At 35.2% G+C, this 18,688-nt stretch overlaps 1 long non-coding RNA gene across 10 annotated transcripts in view; it reads right to left on the bottom strand.

Moving 5' to 3' along the window:
- LOC119149169 overlaps window positions 1–18,688 on the bottom strand; it is an 85,194-nt gene that overhangs the window by 16,365 nt on the left and 50,141 nt on the right. For all 10 annotated transcript variants that reach the window (XR_005104595.1, XR_005104601.1, XR_005104597.1 and 7 more), the window contains one exon: window positions 4,877–4,941. This is a non-coding gene — a long non-coding RNA (uncharacterized LOC119149169). The remainder of the gene's footprint in view (window positions 1–4,876; window positions 4,942–18,688) is intronic.

Below are 18,688 nucleotides of genomic sequence, written 5' to 3'. Positions count from 1 at the left end.
TTGAATTGTAATACTAAATTATTATTGACAGTAGATATAGAAACTCTGCCATAAGGGATTTTTCATAATCCCTCTCTTTTGGATATATTTAAGTATCATTTCTCTTTAGGAGGAGCTTTAAGGGGTAAGAATTTTCAAATTCTTTCATATTTTCACTTCATTAAAAAAAAACCAGTACATTAATCAAAAAAACAGGTGACTAAAAGAGTGTAACTAAGTTGTTACATACACATCAGGTTTGGAGGGATTTTCACTGCCATAGTCTTTCATTTATGGCTTTCATTTGTAGAATCTTGAGTAAAGTATCATGCTTAAAAATTGACAAATTTACTTGACTCTAAACATTCACTTCCTATTGTCCAGTGCAGGTGTTGCATTTTCTGGCATGAAGAAGGTTTGAAATGTCGGTGCTGTGTATTTCATTCAATGCTCCACTATGTTTCATGTCAGCTGGGAGTCAGGGGTGGTGAACAGTTACACCTCCCCAGAGAGCTCTAGGAAAAAGCGACATCTCATGAGGACGCCCCTGAACTTCTGCAGTACATTGCACTGTGGTGCAGCTGTGTATTTTTCTGTTTCTTTGGATGGGAAGAAAATAAATGAATTCCTGGAACTGCAGTGCCTTTGGAGCTCCCGTTCTGTTCCAGGAGGGAATATTTTGTATCAGACCATCAATACAAGCAGACCCCTTTCCCCACCCATGCCCTACACTGTTTATGGTGTGCTATTGTTCCTGAATACAGTGGACTGTAATTGCAAAATTAATTCAAAGAAGTTTTATTATTCGAATATGGGGTACTGAAATCAACATTTCTGGGTGCCATTTTTAGCCTTTTCAATGTGCTAATCAGTGCCTTTGGGAAATTACTAGGCATTGATCTAAAAGTTTAATTGGACCTTGTTTCACGGTCTTTACTCTCTGTGCATTAATCAATGCATCTACAAAATAAGTTTAATAATACCTGGATTATATCCCAGAAAAGGCTTTAAAGTTTAGATCACTGTTATTTCAGAGCACCATGTCCTTTGTTAGTCAAGTATCAACCAGAAAAGTAAAATGTGACTGCGATCATGACAACTCACATAGGGCATATCCATGTTGAGCAATAAAGTTAGAAGAACCTTAGAACAGTAGTAATAGACCTGACCTTTGAATTTGAACTTTTGACTGATGATTTCACTGACCTCATGGTTCAACCACTCTTTGTGCAATGATAATTCTGTTCCAGTTTTTAAAAAACTCACACCTATCTTCTCAGCCCTACCTCATACAACCTAAATGTTTAAGAGTTAAAAATATGTCAAAAATTAAGAACTATACTAAAAGCATTGAGCAAATTTCATTAAAATACTACCCAAATTACCAGTGTACTCTATGTGACTTGTTCACAAATGATTTAGAGTTATTTGGAAATCCATTTGTGAAATAAATAGTCATGGGCTTAATTTAGTAAAGTAGTCATTTGTCTTCCACAACTCCAAATTGGAAATCAAAATACAATAAAATTTAAAATGGTTATTAAATCCAGATGGATCTTCAAATGAAAGCAAGACCTATGGTAACGACAGCCTTTAAAGGGCACTGTCAACTCAAAAAACATAAAGCAACTGAGAAAAAATTTATCTCCTTTTGTTGCAAGTAACAATTCTATTAACTTTAAAAAGGCAAAACAAATTAGTTTCCTTAACTTTCCTATAATTTTCTTTTTTTGTAGATTTCTTAAAAACCATTTTTACTGTTCCTTCTTTACAGTAACTTAACAGAATTTTATTTTCCTAATTTCAAATTCTCTCTACTGGCATCCAGTGGGACTTACATAAATACCTTAATATATTTACAGATGTACCTAAGCCTAATGGTATTTAGGCCTGTAATTATTTTGTTTAAAAAAAAAAAAATGTCTTGTGGAAGTTCATAGATCAAATTTTCCCAAATAACTTAATTTGTCCCACTGTACTTACAGAGCTGCAGCAATATTATTTACAGCAACCATAAAAGATAGATACTCCAGGTATTAATTCCTTCTTGGGATTGCAAGGTACGTTAATCCACCATTAAATTCTGCCAAAAATGTTCTGTATTAGCTTGTTTTTGAGAGATTACATTGTTAGGCTTATTTATTTTGATTTTGTTGTGAGTTGTGTGCTGCTGGAAGTGTCAGAAGACTACATTTTGCTTTCATACGACACTACATTTGTATCCATAACACAGTGACAGAAAGCAAATCAGGGACAGTGGCATGGCTGAAGATGGCACAATATAAACAGCTTTTGAAAGCATATAGCGTTTTATTTGTGTACATTGCATTCTCTATGGGAACATTTGTGTTTGGAATGGGTTGCTATAAAATCTTCAGGACATCCAGAGGTAAGTCCTCCATAGCAAAGGATTTAGCAGTACTAATGATTAGGTTACCTCTGCACACAAAGAAACCATCAAAACACTTCCTTTGATATTTTAACGTAGAACCCTCTAGGTTCCTCCTGAGTTACAGCATTGGGTGTTTTGTCATTTCAGGAACAGTAGAGGTACATGAGATTATCACAAGCAGATGGCAACCAATCAGCCACATGACATCAGTCCTTCCTGTTCATTTGTTGGGATAGTACTCCAGTAAAGAAGTCACAACTGGCACTTTCTAGGAACTTATATATATCGTCCTCAAATGAAATTTCAGAAGCCAAAAAAAGAGAGTAACATAAAGATCAGGCAGATTGAACATTCTCCCTGCCACGCCACTCATCAAAACTCTTTCTTTCTTTGTGTATGTATTTCTATTGCTAGCAGGAGAGGAACATATTAGTTACACAGAACATCCATTTTGGTTTCTACCTTGTCTAGCTGAGGAAGTGTTTGAGCCATATGTGGTAGACCACATCCTTTCTCTTATGCTAGCAGGATGACGAAGGAGCACATCTGGATTCAAAATTTCATTTTCACCCTCAACATTTCTGTATTAACACACTGTCATACTTAATATAAATTGGAAAACACTTAGTCCCATAGCATTTGATTTTCTGGAAGAAGACAAAGCATGACATTGTGGAGTCCATAAACAGCAGGGGGTATAATTCATAGTAAAGCTATATAATATGTTCCATATACATTGCAGCTGTTGATAGATTTTATTACATTTCAGTTAAGGGCCTTATTACATTTGCAGGCAAGATTTATTATACTTGGTTGTATTACTTCTAAAGTTCAGGATATTTTCACATTTGTAGCTGGCTTATTTCATCTATGATCACTGAGTTTATATCATAACCTTGTTATAACTGTAGGTTATGAATAATGTCACCTGTTGTTATGACGCTTGCAGTCAGTTTTCATTACAACTGTTCCTAATGCTTCACAATATTTTGCAGGTGCTGGATATTAGGTTGTGGTTTTTAAAGACATATTTTGAAGTCAACAGAACATAACAGAGTAACGTCTGAAGTAAAGGCTCCTGCATGACAGAAATGAGGAAGCTGGCCAGCAGCATGAAAAGACAGGTGGGGAGATACCTGCTTATTCACATGCAGATTACTTTAGCCACATAGTTATAAACTGGAAAGTACTCTATTCTCAGATATTTCAGATATAATAATTTAGCATAAGAATAGTATCCTATTCTAAAAAGAAGAATCACTTTTTTTTCTTTTAATCTTCCTAGTCAAAAGTTCACCCATACCTCAATGTCCCCTGGCCTTTGTGTGGTGAAGATGTGCTGGGTTTTTTGGAACATCACGTGAACATGTCTGATGTTGTAAATGTTTATGCCCATCTTTACTTACCAGGTCCCACCATTTTTCACCATTAACACCTAACACCTTCCAGTGCTAAACAAACATTGTGTTATTCTGAAGTCCTTTCTTTCATCCTTTCTCTCCTTGCTCCTAAATCCATGAATTTTAATAGAAAAAAAAACCACTTATGAAATTATTGTTGTAAATTGACATAATGACCAGTGAAAAATATTGAACTAGCTGCACTAAAACTAACTTCTGATTAATGTGATTAATTAAAATGTATTTACATTGTTGCAGTATAAAATAAAGGTTCAGAGCATCCAAGCTGCTTTCTTCTGGTTACTCATTTATATGCTAAGACCCCTTCTCTACTGTTTATAATTTCATCTGCCGTAAGATGGAAACATGCTTGCCACAAAAGGAGGAAGTAAAAGGTCACATTGATTCATGAAAAAATGTCAGTGGTTTAACAAGACAGTAATTGTATAGTTTCAAAAAACATTAATTCAAACTAATGAAACCACTAAGTTTGACACCCATCAGTTGTTTAACTGTGTTTTAGGAAACACTTTAAACTGTGTCTAAGAGATTCTGTTCTGGTTTCACGTATTTTAAATTGTTACTATCTTGTGTGTAGATATCTCCTGCAAGTCAATACAGACATATATAGTCTAATATATGAAATAGCTCTTTTCCTTTGTAAATTCTACTTTTCATTCTCCATTTTGAATCAGGTGTGTCCTCAGCATAGGAGCTTTTTTCTCCCCAATCACTGGGGTGGAAGCTGTTCACCAGAAAGAGTTCTTAAAAACAGTTTTCACAGGAATCTGTAAGAACTCCTCCTGCATGAGCTTCGGTTATGTCTTATGCAGTATATAAAAGCAGAAAGGGAACTGTGTGTGCTAGATTACTGAAACTAAAGTTCACATGACATTTGAATTCTATCCAGAAGATTGTACAATTAAGATCATCTTTCTGTACTCTTAGCCCCATGTATAGCCCTTGGCCTAAAGTGATTGCAAACACTATTTCTATGCCATTGTCATGGGTTTTAATCATGTGATTAGACTTCAACCAAAGAGAAAGGAATTAAACTAACTTTTTGAGACAAATACTTCTCTAGTTTTCTTACCTCTTTACTTACCTAAACATGGTTAACAAACTAGTCCTGCTTGTAATCCAGGTACACCTTCTTTGCAGAAGACTTCACTAGAAAGAAATTATTTAAAAGAAAAGGGTTGTCAGTGCTCACAAAGACAAAAGACATTCATAAAGGAAAGAGACAATGAAAGGCACAGAGAAGCTGTGATCAGGAAAGGGAATCTGAAATTCTGAAATGACACTGACTCAAATGCTGTAGGACACTGAGAAACAATGAAACTTAGTAAGGGAACTACATAGAGGTGTTCTATTGATTTATCTAAGTTCTGTTCATTTCCTGTATTAAGGAAAAATTTTGTAATGTTGGTGCTATTCTTGGAATATGTTACATGCTTGATCTAGCATTTCCCTCTTGAGATATTTACTAGAAATTAAAATGTCTCCTTCCTGGCTTTAAACTGACAGTCTGCACCCAGAACTATGGTGAAAAGATCAGAAAAAAGAATCTACATTGTTCTGGGGAAGCTTAAAATACTTGGGTCTAATATGACCTGCACAAAAGGCCTACCATATGTTTGTCCAGAACTGAAAGTTCAGCAAATGCCATGAAATACATTTATACTTTCTGTACATTGCCTTTTAAATGCAAAGCATTATTGTTGCAGTCTGGCCCTGAAAAAGCCCTGAGATGAGGCAATTAAAACCAACCCCTATGAAATGAGTGCAGTTATGCTTGTTAGTTTTCATCAGAATTGTTTTGCTCCATTTTTTCTTTTTTTTCCCTTCACAAAACCAGAATAATCCTGATTGTGAGCACAAGTTGCAGTTTTTATACTTAGAAAAACATGATTCACTAAGAACCACTAGGTAGAAGCTCTTCAGTATGTCACAAGCAAAGCAACTTTGCAGATCAGGCCCTTTGCTGATTAATTTCATTCACCTAATTAGTGATGCTTCTTGAAAGAATACTTTTTTTTTTGTCCTTTTGCATTGATGGTTAAAGTTGGAACAGGCTTATGTTTTCCAGTTACATGTTCTCCAACAAGCGTAACAACAGAATTTACATCTGAAAAGTTCACAAAGCACTGTGTTGTAGAGTGAATTATCAGTGACCTTTCACTACCAGAAGTGTGCATGTCCTGATAATGTAGCGGAAAGCTGTTTTAGAGGCAGGAGCAGGGGAAATAAAGAACACTGTGAATTAAAGGAGATTGTTACTGGGAGTCTCATTTTCTGTCTTCTGAGTTTAGAGACTACTATTTCTCACCTTAAAGACTAGTCTTAGCAGGCAATTATTCACCATGTCCAACATATTTACATGACATAATTGACAACATTTGTTCAAAGGACTGGAGAAGCTGGGATGATAAAAGACTTTCTTGCATGACTAGGGTTTGGTCATTCTAGGTCAGGGTTTGGTCATTCTAGGTCAGGGTTCAGGTAGCATGACAGGGAGTCTGGCACCCAAACTGAATAAATGTAACAAATTTCAGCTGGGGTGTGTCAGGTCTTTAAATACGAGATTCCACTCTCTATCATTTTGCCAGTATTTTGTGTATGGTAGCATTGAAAGTACAGCTGCATATTTCCAAGCAATGAGGGAAGTAATTGATGTTAATTATAAGAATTCAAGATTAAATTATTTTGCATAGTGTCTACAGACTGGATCAATGTTGTTAGTCCAAAGTGGTCAGAAAAATTTAATATTACCAAGCGCTGAAGCAAACTTAGGACTTCATCCCTAAGCTGTAGTGTTATTGACATACTGTGGCTGTTCCTTTGAAACTATAAATGGATGGTTTTATTGTGCCACAGTGCTTAAACTTTTTAGAGACACACAGGCTTGTGGATTTTAATTCACACATACATATCTGGGAGGGAGCAAACAAAGCTTTTTTTTCCCCCACTTGAGTTATTTGGCCTCATCTTTTCAATTTTAATTTACTTAGGAAAAGCAACTAATAAAAGATTCTCAGGACTTACTAAGTCCATTTCTCAGCTGTAGTGAGACAATTACTTTCCAAGTGATTGCAGCATCCTCAAAGATCACATTTTGCAGAATACAAGAATATCAGGAAAAATTTGCTACTATACGCATTCTACGTTCACTTTTACAAAATGACTGAGAAAAATTAAAAGTAGATCATCTTCTATCTGTGGGGCCACAGTACAATGGCATTAATACTGACACATTGGGATTACCCTCCAAGATATATGTACAAACCACACTAGCCTTCCTGACATTTATATCACATTTCTTATTAATACCATAAATCATAGAATCATAGAATACCAAGTTGGAAGGGACTACAAGGATCATCTGGTCCAATCTGTCTTGGCAAAAGCACGATCTAGACAAGATCGCCCAGCACCTTGTCCAGCTAGACGTTAAGAGTGTCCAGTGTTGGGGAATTCATCACTTTCCCAGGAAGATTATTCTAATGGCTGATGGTTCTCATTGTGAAAAATTTTCCTCGTGTCCAGTCAGAATCTCTTCAGGAGTAACTTGAACCCATTACCCCTCATCTCTTCCACATTACTTTTTGTAAAAAGGGAGTGTCCATCCTCTTTGTAACCACCCTTTAATTACTGGAACATGGTAATAAGGTCTCCCCTAGACATTTTTTTCTCAAGGCTGAACAAACCCTGTTCTCTCAGCCTTTCCTCAGGCTTCCCAGTCCTTTGTTCATCTTCGTGGCCCTTCTCTGAACCCTCTCCAGCCTGTCTACATTTTTTTAATAGCTGGGATAAAAACTGAACACAGTATTCCAGGTGTGGCCTGACAAGCACTGAGTAGAGTGGGATAACTTCTTTATCTCTGCTGGTGATGCCCTTGTTGATATAATCCAGCATCCTGTTGGCTTTCTTTGCCACAGCAGCACACTGTTCACTAACGTTGAGGTCCTTCTCCTTTTTCATATAGGTGCAATTCTCCATCTTAGTCTCCAACAATACTATTCTCACTAAAATTTGTTGTTTTGTTCAAGATTTTGATTTCAGAATCCGGATTTCCTTCAGAAGGAAGTGAAACAACAGAGGTCAACTCAAAACCTAAATTAATCATTCATTTGTATTTCATGTATTTGATTTATTCCTGTTGTTCTAAGCTGCAAGCACATTCAGGTCTTCTCAAATTCTTTTCTATATTGATTCCCGACTACTTGTCAAGACATATTTTAGTAGAACTCTCCTTCCTTTTCTGTCAAGGTGATTAACAAAACTAGATTGCCCTAAAATTATTCCTATTTGCTTTAAACCTTCAGTACATTATGCAGTTGGCTGTGAATTTCCTATGTACAACCATATCAAATGCTTCATAGAAATCCAGATGACTTAGTTCTACTGTATTTTCTCTGTCTAGATTACTATCTTATCAAGAAACGTATTTTCTTTTATTTGTTTTTTCTTTTGGCACAACCTGTCTTTTCTATTTCATAATCTATTTCTTTCTTTTTTCTTTTAACCATGTGTCCATAGAACCTCTGAGTAGTACTTTTAATATCCTTTGCAAGGTCTACCCCACCTTGAATTCTTGCATTTTTTTCACTTTATCTCCAAACCTCTATAATATATCTTTTTTTTGCCATTCTTTTCCCATTCTTTATAGCCTGAATACCCTTTCTGAGAGTATTAGGTCATCCAAGCAGATCTGGATCTCATAGTCTTCTTTTTTTCTTCATTCTTTAGAGTACATTTGAGCTAGTTTATGCACTTCTACATTAAGAAAATGTGAATTTTTTCAGTTGGGTGTTGCAACAAGCTTCTCAAATGAATTGACTTCAGTAACTTTCTTACATTGTCAAATTTATTCCCATGACATTGTGAAGCACCGTTTGACGGTCTGCTTTTAGTTTTCCATTTAATTTTGGCTGAGTTGGCCTTGGCTTGCTCAGTCCAAGCCCAGTGGGGGAGAGAGTTGTTTACAAAGTTATTCATAATTTTCTTTATCATTTACATAAACCATCAAAGTTTACTAGTTTGACAGTTATTTCATAAAATTACAGCAGTAACCCCTAGGAATAAGTATGAGCTAGCATTATTCTTACTATTTTTCCAACCTATATCCAGGAATTTTTGAAATATTCCAAATAATACTGTACAAGAAACATCACATCTCTTCAATAGCCTTACTTCTCACATGATCCAAACCATGAGTCCACAACAGATCTGCAGTCAGACCTTACTTGATACTAAATGCAAAAACTAAGGTACCAGTTTCCCTACATACAGCAGTCTCCAAGAGAACTAGAACTTGCTGTTCTACACAATTTCCTCACACATTGAGCTCTCTCTCTTTCAGTAATTCTAGAGTTAAGACCTTGCTACTCTAATGAAACTTTGATTATTTTATACATCTAATATTCAATCCACAAAACATTTGTTTTTATTTTTGTTGGAGATTGTTTATCTCAGTAATATATTAAAAATCCTCAGAAATGTAAACTATAAAGAGCAAAGTCGTCTTAATTGTAAAGTCCAACCAATCCATCTAGTTTTCCTTCTCTTAGCCTGATCTCCACATGTTTTACCTCACAGATCATTGACTTAGAGAAGTAATTTAGCTAATCATTATCTGCTACACCTATTCTTAATGATTCATGGAAAGTTACTGCATTCAGCTCCATGGATGACTGACCTGCTCAGGAAAAGGGCTATGTGAATCGGGGTTCTGATGATCCTCAAGGGAAGGAGGAGGCCAAGTTACCTCCTTGTCTGCTTAGGTTCACTTTAAAGCCAATACTCATAAAAGGCACAAAACAATTTCTACTTCCATCCTCAATTTTTCTCTTGGCTTTCCTAAAGAAACATCTGCAAATTCTCCATCAAGGATATGTATAAAAAGTTTGAACTTACTACACAGTTGAACTTACTACACATCCATTGGACAGAGTCATTATTAGTCTGGGGATGTGGGCACCAAGTTCTAAGTGCCAGAAAATGTTAGAGTGGTGAAAAATATTCTATCCACTCGGTCACTCAGGCAGAGGCTTCAGACTTCTACAAGTAATATAATGCAAAGCCTCAGGGTGGGATGCCAGCCTATATGAGGGCTGATTCCTTTCCTGGTCCTAAAATGTCTACCTGCTCTGTTCGTGTTTGGTAAATAGAGAATCTGCAATTGGATCCTTCATGTGCCAGTTTTAGGATCAGTACTGAACACTACATTTTTACAGAGATTTCTTTTCAGTTACTGTTTTAAAATGGTTCTGCCACTAGTCTGTCTTTCAGGTAAGTAGTTTGTTTCAGTTTTCTCCAGTGACAGATTTTTTGATCAACAGGCTCAGCAGGGAAAACGGTAACTTTTAACATTCAAAATCAAACACATTATTTTTCCCAGTGATCATTACACATGTCCTATTCACTATTCAACTAGTGAAAGAAAACTAGGGCAATTTTGGCATGACAGGAAGCCATAACCCTTCGCTATTATTTTTAAGGCTTTAGACCCTCTCTTAACATCAACAGATGAAAGCATGTTTTTATACATCAGCATTATGGATTCCAGTCAACTTACCTGCTCTATCTACTTCAAAAAAATTATATTATTCTAAACTGTCTTTTCTTTTATCTCCAAGGCATCATAAAAAGATAGTTTGGTGCAACTGCTTACCTACATGGAATGCTTTCTCAAGCTACAGGTATGCAAGAGTATTGAAGGAGGCAGAAGACAAGATGCATTACAATTCAGTATGATGATAATTTATTAATTTTAAGATTAATATAGGTAGTTATTAACCATTCATAATAGTCCCTTTGGTATGAATCCCCTCACAACCTTCAGGTTAATATAGCAGTAATAGTTTTGTTTCTTCCTTATAGTCATCCCTTTAAGAAATTCAGCACAGGTTTCTTTTTATCTGCCTCCACAAAAAGGAGAGGATAAAATTAACATGTTCATTTCTTTCATGAGAAACGTGACATTGGAGATCTAAGATGAAGTTTATTTAAAGTGTTTAAAAACTTTGAAAGCACCATGCACTTCCAACTGAATTAATAGGCTAGCAGCTTCTGGGACATATATATATACACACAGAGCTATACAAGCATGTGCATGTGTGTGTGTGTATGTATATATGAACATACAAATATCAAAACCTGTGGTGTGTATATATATTACATACATATATATGTTTGTTATTCCTGTATTATTTAACTCAGACCATTAGAAATTTGAGGGAATGGTTTACAATACTTCAAAATTCATATTAAAATCTCATTTATTTTCACTTGTCTTTTAATAGTAATATGTGGTGATACACATCTTGTAGTCAAGGTAAGCCACTAAAAGATTTGTTGAGTGGAGAGCTGCTGTGGTGATTTCATTCAGTTCTCAAAAATGATATCAAGGCAATCTTTAATCTAAACTTTCTTATCCTTTCTTTCTTTTCTTTGTTATTATCCCTGTCTTTCTTCTCATCAGATAGCAAAGGTTTTCGCAAAACCGGATCACAAGTTACTGCTGTATCAAGTTTTCACTTGTCCACATAATCTGTACATGGATTAAACAATAGCAGAAGTTTTAGTGCAGCCAAGTCTTCACAAAAGCTACTGTCCTGGAAAGTGATGACAGTAATTAAAATCAGCCTTAGCTTGCTGTCTTATAGAGACAGTAATTTCAGGAATAGGGTGAATTAACTCTTGAAATTCACCTGGAGTGAAACTTGCTGTTAAAAGTACAAGTTTTGTTCCAGAAATACTAAATGAAAAGGGAAGAATATCTTAGTCTAGAAGGAACAAAGACCACTCTCCCTGAATGAAAATTGTCAATGTGAGAATTAGGAGATATCATATTAATTCAAAATTTAGTACTTTAGATTAGAGTTCTTTCAAAGCAGATAACTAAGTAATTTAGAAAACATACTTTAGATCAGTCTAAAAAACTAAATCTCCTTTAAGCAAAATCTCCTGTTTAACAACAACATAATCAGACACACACAAATATACAGTCTGATCTTAAAAAATGTGTTTTTTGTAGAATTGTCAAAATCTGGATTATCACCTGTATGTTATATACTTCACTTTAAATATTGAAACCAGCCCATGGAATGAAGAGTACAAATTACTTATGTGAAAATTGCAAGACAACAACTTGTACTGCAGTTTGTATGAAGAAAAACAACTTTATCACTATGATGCCTACTCTACTGACTTTTTTTCCTCTTCAAGGACATATTGAAAGTCACCCTGCAGATCAGTAAACTCAATTAACTTCTTTTTTATTATTATTATTACTATTACTATTATTATTATTATTACTATTACTATTATTATTATTATTATGCTGTACTTAGTGTACTTCTGGATAAGGACCACCCTTGCCCGGTGTTGTAAGCCTGCCTCCTAGGTTCTGGAAACGCAAGTTAGGTCAGAGCTGTTCGACAACAAATGGCATGGAAAAGTCCAAGACTGAAAAAATTATTTCCTGCCAATTTGGGAAAACTGCTTGAAATTCCCCATGAAGACACTATTCCATAGGAGCTTTTTAAAAAAATAAATACTTTTACTTTGAAAATTCTGAGTTGGTTTCATTGCAGAATGGGGTTAAATATTTCTTTGGTAATTTGAAAAAAGTATGAAAAGTTGTACAATTAAATTTACTGATATGTTTTGGCTTAAAAATCAAAACAATAAATTTTTAAAAAATTTAACAAAAGTAATCAGTGCACAATTAAAGCAAAGCATACTCACAATGAAGCAAGACATGAGATGTTTTGACTTTCTTACATCAAAGATTTATGGTCAACACTTGCTAGATGCAAGATAATTTGTTTTTGACATAAAAAAATATTTTCCTTTCAACAACTCTACCTTTGCTCCCAGCCAAGACAAAGCAATAGGGAAGGCAGCTGTACCTCCACTGAAAAGCAACTTAATCTGCAACTTTGACAGAGCTGACCCTGATTAGTTAGTCTAGCTTCCTGTGAACAGGAACTATGGCAATACAGTATAGACATAAAATTGTTATAATCAGTAAGACCAGTAATTCTTTTAACAAATGGAATTATAAAACCAGTTCCTTAACAGTATCAAATAATGTAGCTCCACTGATACAACTACTTTGATTTACATGGACAGCCTAGCCAATACCTTTTATAGCCAGTTTACTTTCCAATAAACCCCTTGAAACCTAATAAAAATCGTTAGTTCCCCCTAAAAGTGTACATTCTGTGAAACCATTTACACTTTAGTAGCATAAATGTAATCACTTTGGAAGAAATTCAGGCCACAATACCTTATGTATCTCAAACCAATGTGTATGTAACTCTATCAAAGCAGGATGTCACCAGGTGACTTTGCTGGTCATATATTTCTCAGAGCTATGCACCACTGAAATATAATCCTATAGTACAATAAAAATTGGATGGTCTACAGGAAAAGAAAAAGAATTGTGGATAAACTTAGATATCAGACAAGGGATAGAAGTATCGTTAATACCCACTGATTTGTGTTTGATCGTATTTTTAAACTTTTTTCCATCACTTGTAGGAGAGCAAGGTATAGAAAAATAGGTAGATACAAATATCCACCGGTTCATCCTGTGAATTCAGAATTCACAGATTTCCAGATGTTTCCACCAGTATCAGTTCTACTCAGATCTGTGCATAAAGGGCAACATCTGAGACAGCGGACTCCTCTTTCTCAGTGATACTCTCTTCCCAGTCCATTGGATGCCATACTGTGCTTTGGTGGGAAAAGTATCAGTGACTGTTTAGTTGTCCTGAATCACCTTCTGGGTAAGAAAAGCCTAGGATCATCACTCCAGCAGCTGTAGCAGAAGTTCCCCTACAGAATACCAAGGCACTTATTTGCCAAGCTTGCCAGAAGGCAGCTGGATGAGGTAGACACACTATGCCTTCTTTAGCCCCCAAAACCAGAGCTGGCACTGCCTCCCACCAGGCAGTCTAAGTAAAAATTAGAGCTAAAGAGCGTAGCTCCAGAGCTGATGCAGTGCAAATTTGTTTCTGAGGGTGTCTCAACTAGACACCTGAAAATCTGTTAGAACAGGGATCAGATCTTGCAGCTGATTTTACAAGCCAGTAATCATCCTCCCCATGGTATGTTACAGTGGAGACTTTCTTGTCCGAAATTACTCCCTTCCTAGTTTTTACCATAGGAGGGTCACTAGTCCTATGTTATGCCACCCCCTAGAAAACTGCTAGTCACCACCCTGGATATGAAACACAAGAATTTGCCTCTCTCAAACCCAGAACATGTGTTGCAATGAAAGATCTTGCACTGGGAATAGCTACCATGAGCCCATTTGCTTCCCATACCTCTCCTACAGGAGAGAGGGGCTGGCACTGTAGATACTTTAGTACTATGAAATGTCGCAAAGAGAAGTTACAGTAAGAGGAGAATAGGAAGGAATAATTACAGATGGAAAATAATAGAATTAACTAAGAACTAATGCCAAAATAAAAAAAAAAAAACCAACACCTTTTTATATGAAAGATAAAGCTTGAATTTAGTGGCTGTATATAAAAAAAAGAGAGTTTAAAATACAAGTATTTTAAAAAAGTATTATAAGAAAAATAAAGTCTAAACCAATGGAAGCTGTGCCATCCAGAAAATGAAATGAGGACTTTACCCGAAAATGTTGAATAAAACAAATTAATTATTTCTATGTTTTGCAAACTTCTAGAGAAAATTTGAATTGTAGTCAAAATTGACTACAAAGAAACAAAATATTTTGGCAGCAGTGATAGCATCCGTAGTTTGAGAGACTTGTCTGGAGACCCAAAACTCAGCAACTGAATTGAAGAGATTATTTATTAAGATACAAAGAAATGATAATAGATCAAACATTTTCTATACTGAAAGTGGAAATATATATAGGAAATTTATGTTTTAAATAAAAATATTCTAAATAATTGCTGTTGAATTGTTTAATGTTGTTAAAATTGTTCCCTCAAACATAATTACAATTCTGAATGTTGTAGAAACTTAATAGTTTGCAAAAATAAAAATAAATAAGATGACATTTCAGTGAAAAATCACCTTCCCTAAATAACACCCATCAGAATTTTCAAGTGTTAGCCTAAAATATAGAGCACCTGTGACTTCCTAGATGCTTTACCTTCAATAGGTAGGAATAAACCAAGCAACTCAGGATTCTGAGCTTCACCCTGCAAATTTTCATGTCTAAAAATTACATTTCCAAATGCTTTTAACTGCTGAAAGATGTGCATAAGTATTTAAAAAAAGCCTGTTAAAATCTTTTAATTGGGTTGGACAACCCAAACATTAATTTTAAGAAATTTGTCTGCTGAAAATCTCAAGAAATGTATATTTTGATCATTAACTGCCTATAAAACTATTAAAATTTAGTTTCAACTGTACTTTCAAATTTTTATTTACCTGCTTTTGAAAAATAAGCTCCTAGGGCCATCTCTAGACACACATTTAATGGTGAGGAAAATAAAATAGTTATTTACAGTAATAAAGTTAAAATTCTGGTCTGATGTTTGATTTTTCCAAGTTTTTCATGACATAAAACTTTATTTCAAGGAAGAATAACAAAGATGTTTACTCACTCAAGCAACCATTTTTTTTTAAGCTTTAAGCAATGGATTTTGATGTGGTAAGAGTGTTCTTTTGTTTCCTATGTCCATTTTTGGTATAACTTGCATGTCTCAGCTGTAAAAGGGCAAATTTGGAGTCCTGTAGGCAAGCTCTTCGTTGCAAGCAGGGCAGGCACATTCTGTTTCAGATGACAGATATGATTTCAGACTTCTAAAGACTAGCAAGTTTCATTTTGTCATACTGCAACCACTGTGCCCACATTATTATGTAAATTAAAACATTTTAGACAGGCTCAGAAAGGCATAGTAAGGACTGTCATGTTCAGAAAGCAATGTCATTGCTAACCTCTAAGGTCATACTAGTCTATTATCGAAGTGTCAGATAACACTGTGTTGATAAGTAGATTAGACAAAGTATTACTTTATTATTTTATGAAAAAATGTCAGTCTTATCTGAATGACTTTTACATGAATTACATTTTCCTCTTTTTTTGATGTATTGTTTCTTTAAATCAGCCAAGAATACTAAGGAGAAAAACAGACACTTTTGTTATTGTTGTTGCATGAACTAATAAAAACACTTTAATCAATCTCTCCTTTTGTGTAGGACGCAGCATCAAATTAATTGTTTCTATCCTGATGCAATGGAATGCAGTGAAACAGTGTTGTATATTTATTGAGTTTAATCTAGAATTAAAGTACTATTACATAAAAATAGAAAATCCTGTTATAGATATTTTATTCCCTTCCAATGCCTTTATTGCCAAGGACCAGGTGAAAGCTGAAACTTGTCCCTGAAAACGTAGGATAGTACATGCTGTGTGGTAAATGTTCAAAGGAGTATGCTAGAAACCAGTTCTCTGGTTTCTGGTATCATTAGAAGAGCTTACCATCTTAATTCACAATAAATTGTGTTACGATATTATATCCATTTATAGTAAAAGCTAAATGTGTAATACCCATAGAATTGTATCTCACTAGCAATTATTTCTGCTATGTGTTATGACATATTTTTCCTTTACTTAGAGCAGGATAAAGCACACTGCGTGGGCACTTTCCTGTGATACATTTGTGCTATAGAGGTATTTGCCACCTAAGTAAAACCTCCTAGTAGCAACAACCAAATAGAAAAGCGTTGTCAGGGAAACAACAAAGGCAGCAAAAAAAATCCTACATACGAAAGCATATACAAAAAAATATGCTGGACAGTATAAGAGCTTGTTTATACATTCACTGAAATCTTAAATATTCTTTCCTCTAATGTCAGTGAATTTGGACCATGGTTAAGAGATGCTATATCTTGCACTAGACTAAAGTAAAGTTGAGAAGAAAGGCTAACAGTAAATTTAATCACTTTTATCTTTTTTACTTTTTCTTTTTTTTCTACTTTTCTCTTTTCCAAGACAGAAGGAAAGCAACTTTTATTTTTTCTGTTGGCCATTGCTTCTTCTAGATCTGTATTCCATCTCTGATGCAGGCTTGTGTCAGGGGACTTAGAAAAATGTAGAGTAAATCTCACAACAGGTACTTCCAAAACAGTGTGATCACAAGAACATTGGTTGTTTTTTTCCCGTTTGCTATCCTTTCTTAGTTGGAAACCAACTTATTACTTGATGGAAAAGGTGAACCAATAGTAATGCATTTAAAAGGACTCACTGTGGATCCAGACTGATAACAGTGGGCCTTGTTCCACCCACCAGACAAGGCTGATCACAAGATCCGCACCCATATGTAAATGGACACTTGATCATTACAGGTCACCAAATAAGTGTAGCCACAGATGATACCAGTCAAATTACTTGTGTGATGCTTCTTCTGGAAAATAGGATGCCCCAAGCAATAATCATGCCTTTCTGTCTCCTACTGCCTGATTTACCTCAAAAAAACCCATCTTTTTTCCCATGTGCCCCTGTCTCTACAGTTCTATAAAAGGGGTGTGATCAACGCAGGAAGGCAGATACAAAAAAATAAAAGCTCTTATAGAATACCTCTTTTTCCATTTTAGTGAAGACTGAACTTCAGAAAACCCAAGATTAAATATAAGAAGCTTAACTTCCAATTATTCTTGTGTTTGACCTAAGGCTGGAAAGGAGAAACCACCATATTTTTCAAGCATCTTTGCCGTATTCACATTCAGGTCAGGATTTCAAGTTGCTTGTACTTCTATTCTAGCTTCTGGGGCCTCTTAGGGGTCCTGCAGAGTGGGCAATAACTAGAATGCAATGTAGTCTGCCCCACCCCCCATCTATGGCACACTACTATTTTTCCTGGTCACTCTGGGGAGCAGAAATTTTCCAATTAGAAGTATTTTTCAAGTCCATACTCCCATTCAGCCAGGAGTATTTTTGTGCAGTAAGATTCCAATAGGGGTTTTTTGTCATTTTATAAAGGTCTCTTATATTACCAGTACAAAATTAAATTAGTCTAAACAAGCAAGATTAAGACCCACACGATTATGAAATTTTCCTGCTTAGAACAAATATATTGGGTTTGACTTTGCTAGTTGTACAACTCCACGTGTACTCGATGAGTCATTTTCTGGGGAGGTGATAAAAGGGAAAAAGCTTGGGAAAAATACTGTAATATCTACCACAGATATTTAGCTTCATTACTACTCTGATTCTCTGTGATGATTAGGCTTTAGTGCCTGCATAGGATAAGTCTCCTATTTTTGAATAGATTAAGGCTGTAATGGTTACCTGTTTATTTATTTTACTTATATTGAGAATTTTATTCCCTAAACTTCCTTGGAGCTCTAATGTAACATGTAACCTGTTTCCCTTAAAAAAGGGACTGCTGTTTGGTCCCTGGTAAGTGTGTCCTGCCATTTCCTATAAGTGTGAGGAAAAACTCTTATTTTAAACTGAATTTCTGGCTTTGGTCATAGTTGAAACTTTTGACCTATCCATCAGTCAATGCTGAGGAAACCACAGCACAAACAAAAGCATCAGTTTTGCAGAATCAGATGAGGAAGAAAGTAACTGCATTATGGAGGACAGAATGTATCAGACATTTTTTGCTTAAATATATATATATATAAATTTAGTATTGCAAGGCATCTGCTACCTAAAATGTGCTGCCTTATTTCTACTCCTTTTTTAATTTCCTACAGACGAGAGCAAAATACAATCTTATAAATTAGTCCATCAATGCTCCTAATTGTATTAACCAGAAACAAAATGCTTCTTGCAATATCTAGAGTTTAATCAGCTTTATTCATAGAGAAAATAATCTCGTAGGCTGAGATTTCTGTAAAAAACTCCTACTGTGCTGGCAATATTAATCTCCAAACACAAAACCTCACTTTAAAAAAGCACAATTCTTGGACATTC

This window comes from Falco rusticolus, chromosome 1 (genome assembly GCF_015220075.1).
Source record: "Falco rusticolus isolate bFalRus1 chromosome 1, bFalRus1.pri, whole genome shotgun sequence".
NCBI lineage: Eukaryota > Metazoa > Chordata > Aves > Falconiformes > Falconidae > Falco > Falco rusticolus.
This window is presented reverse-complemented; position numbering and strand designations above follow the sequence as displayed.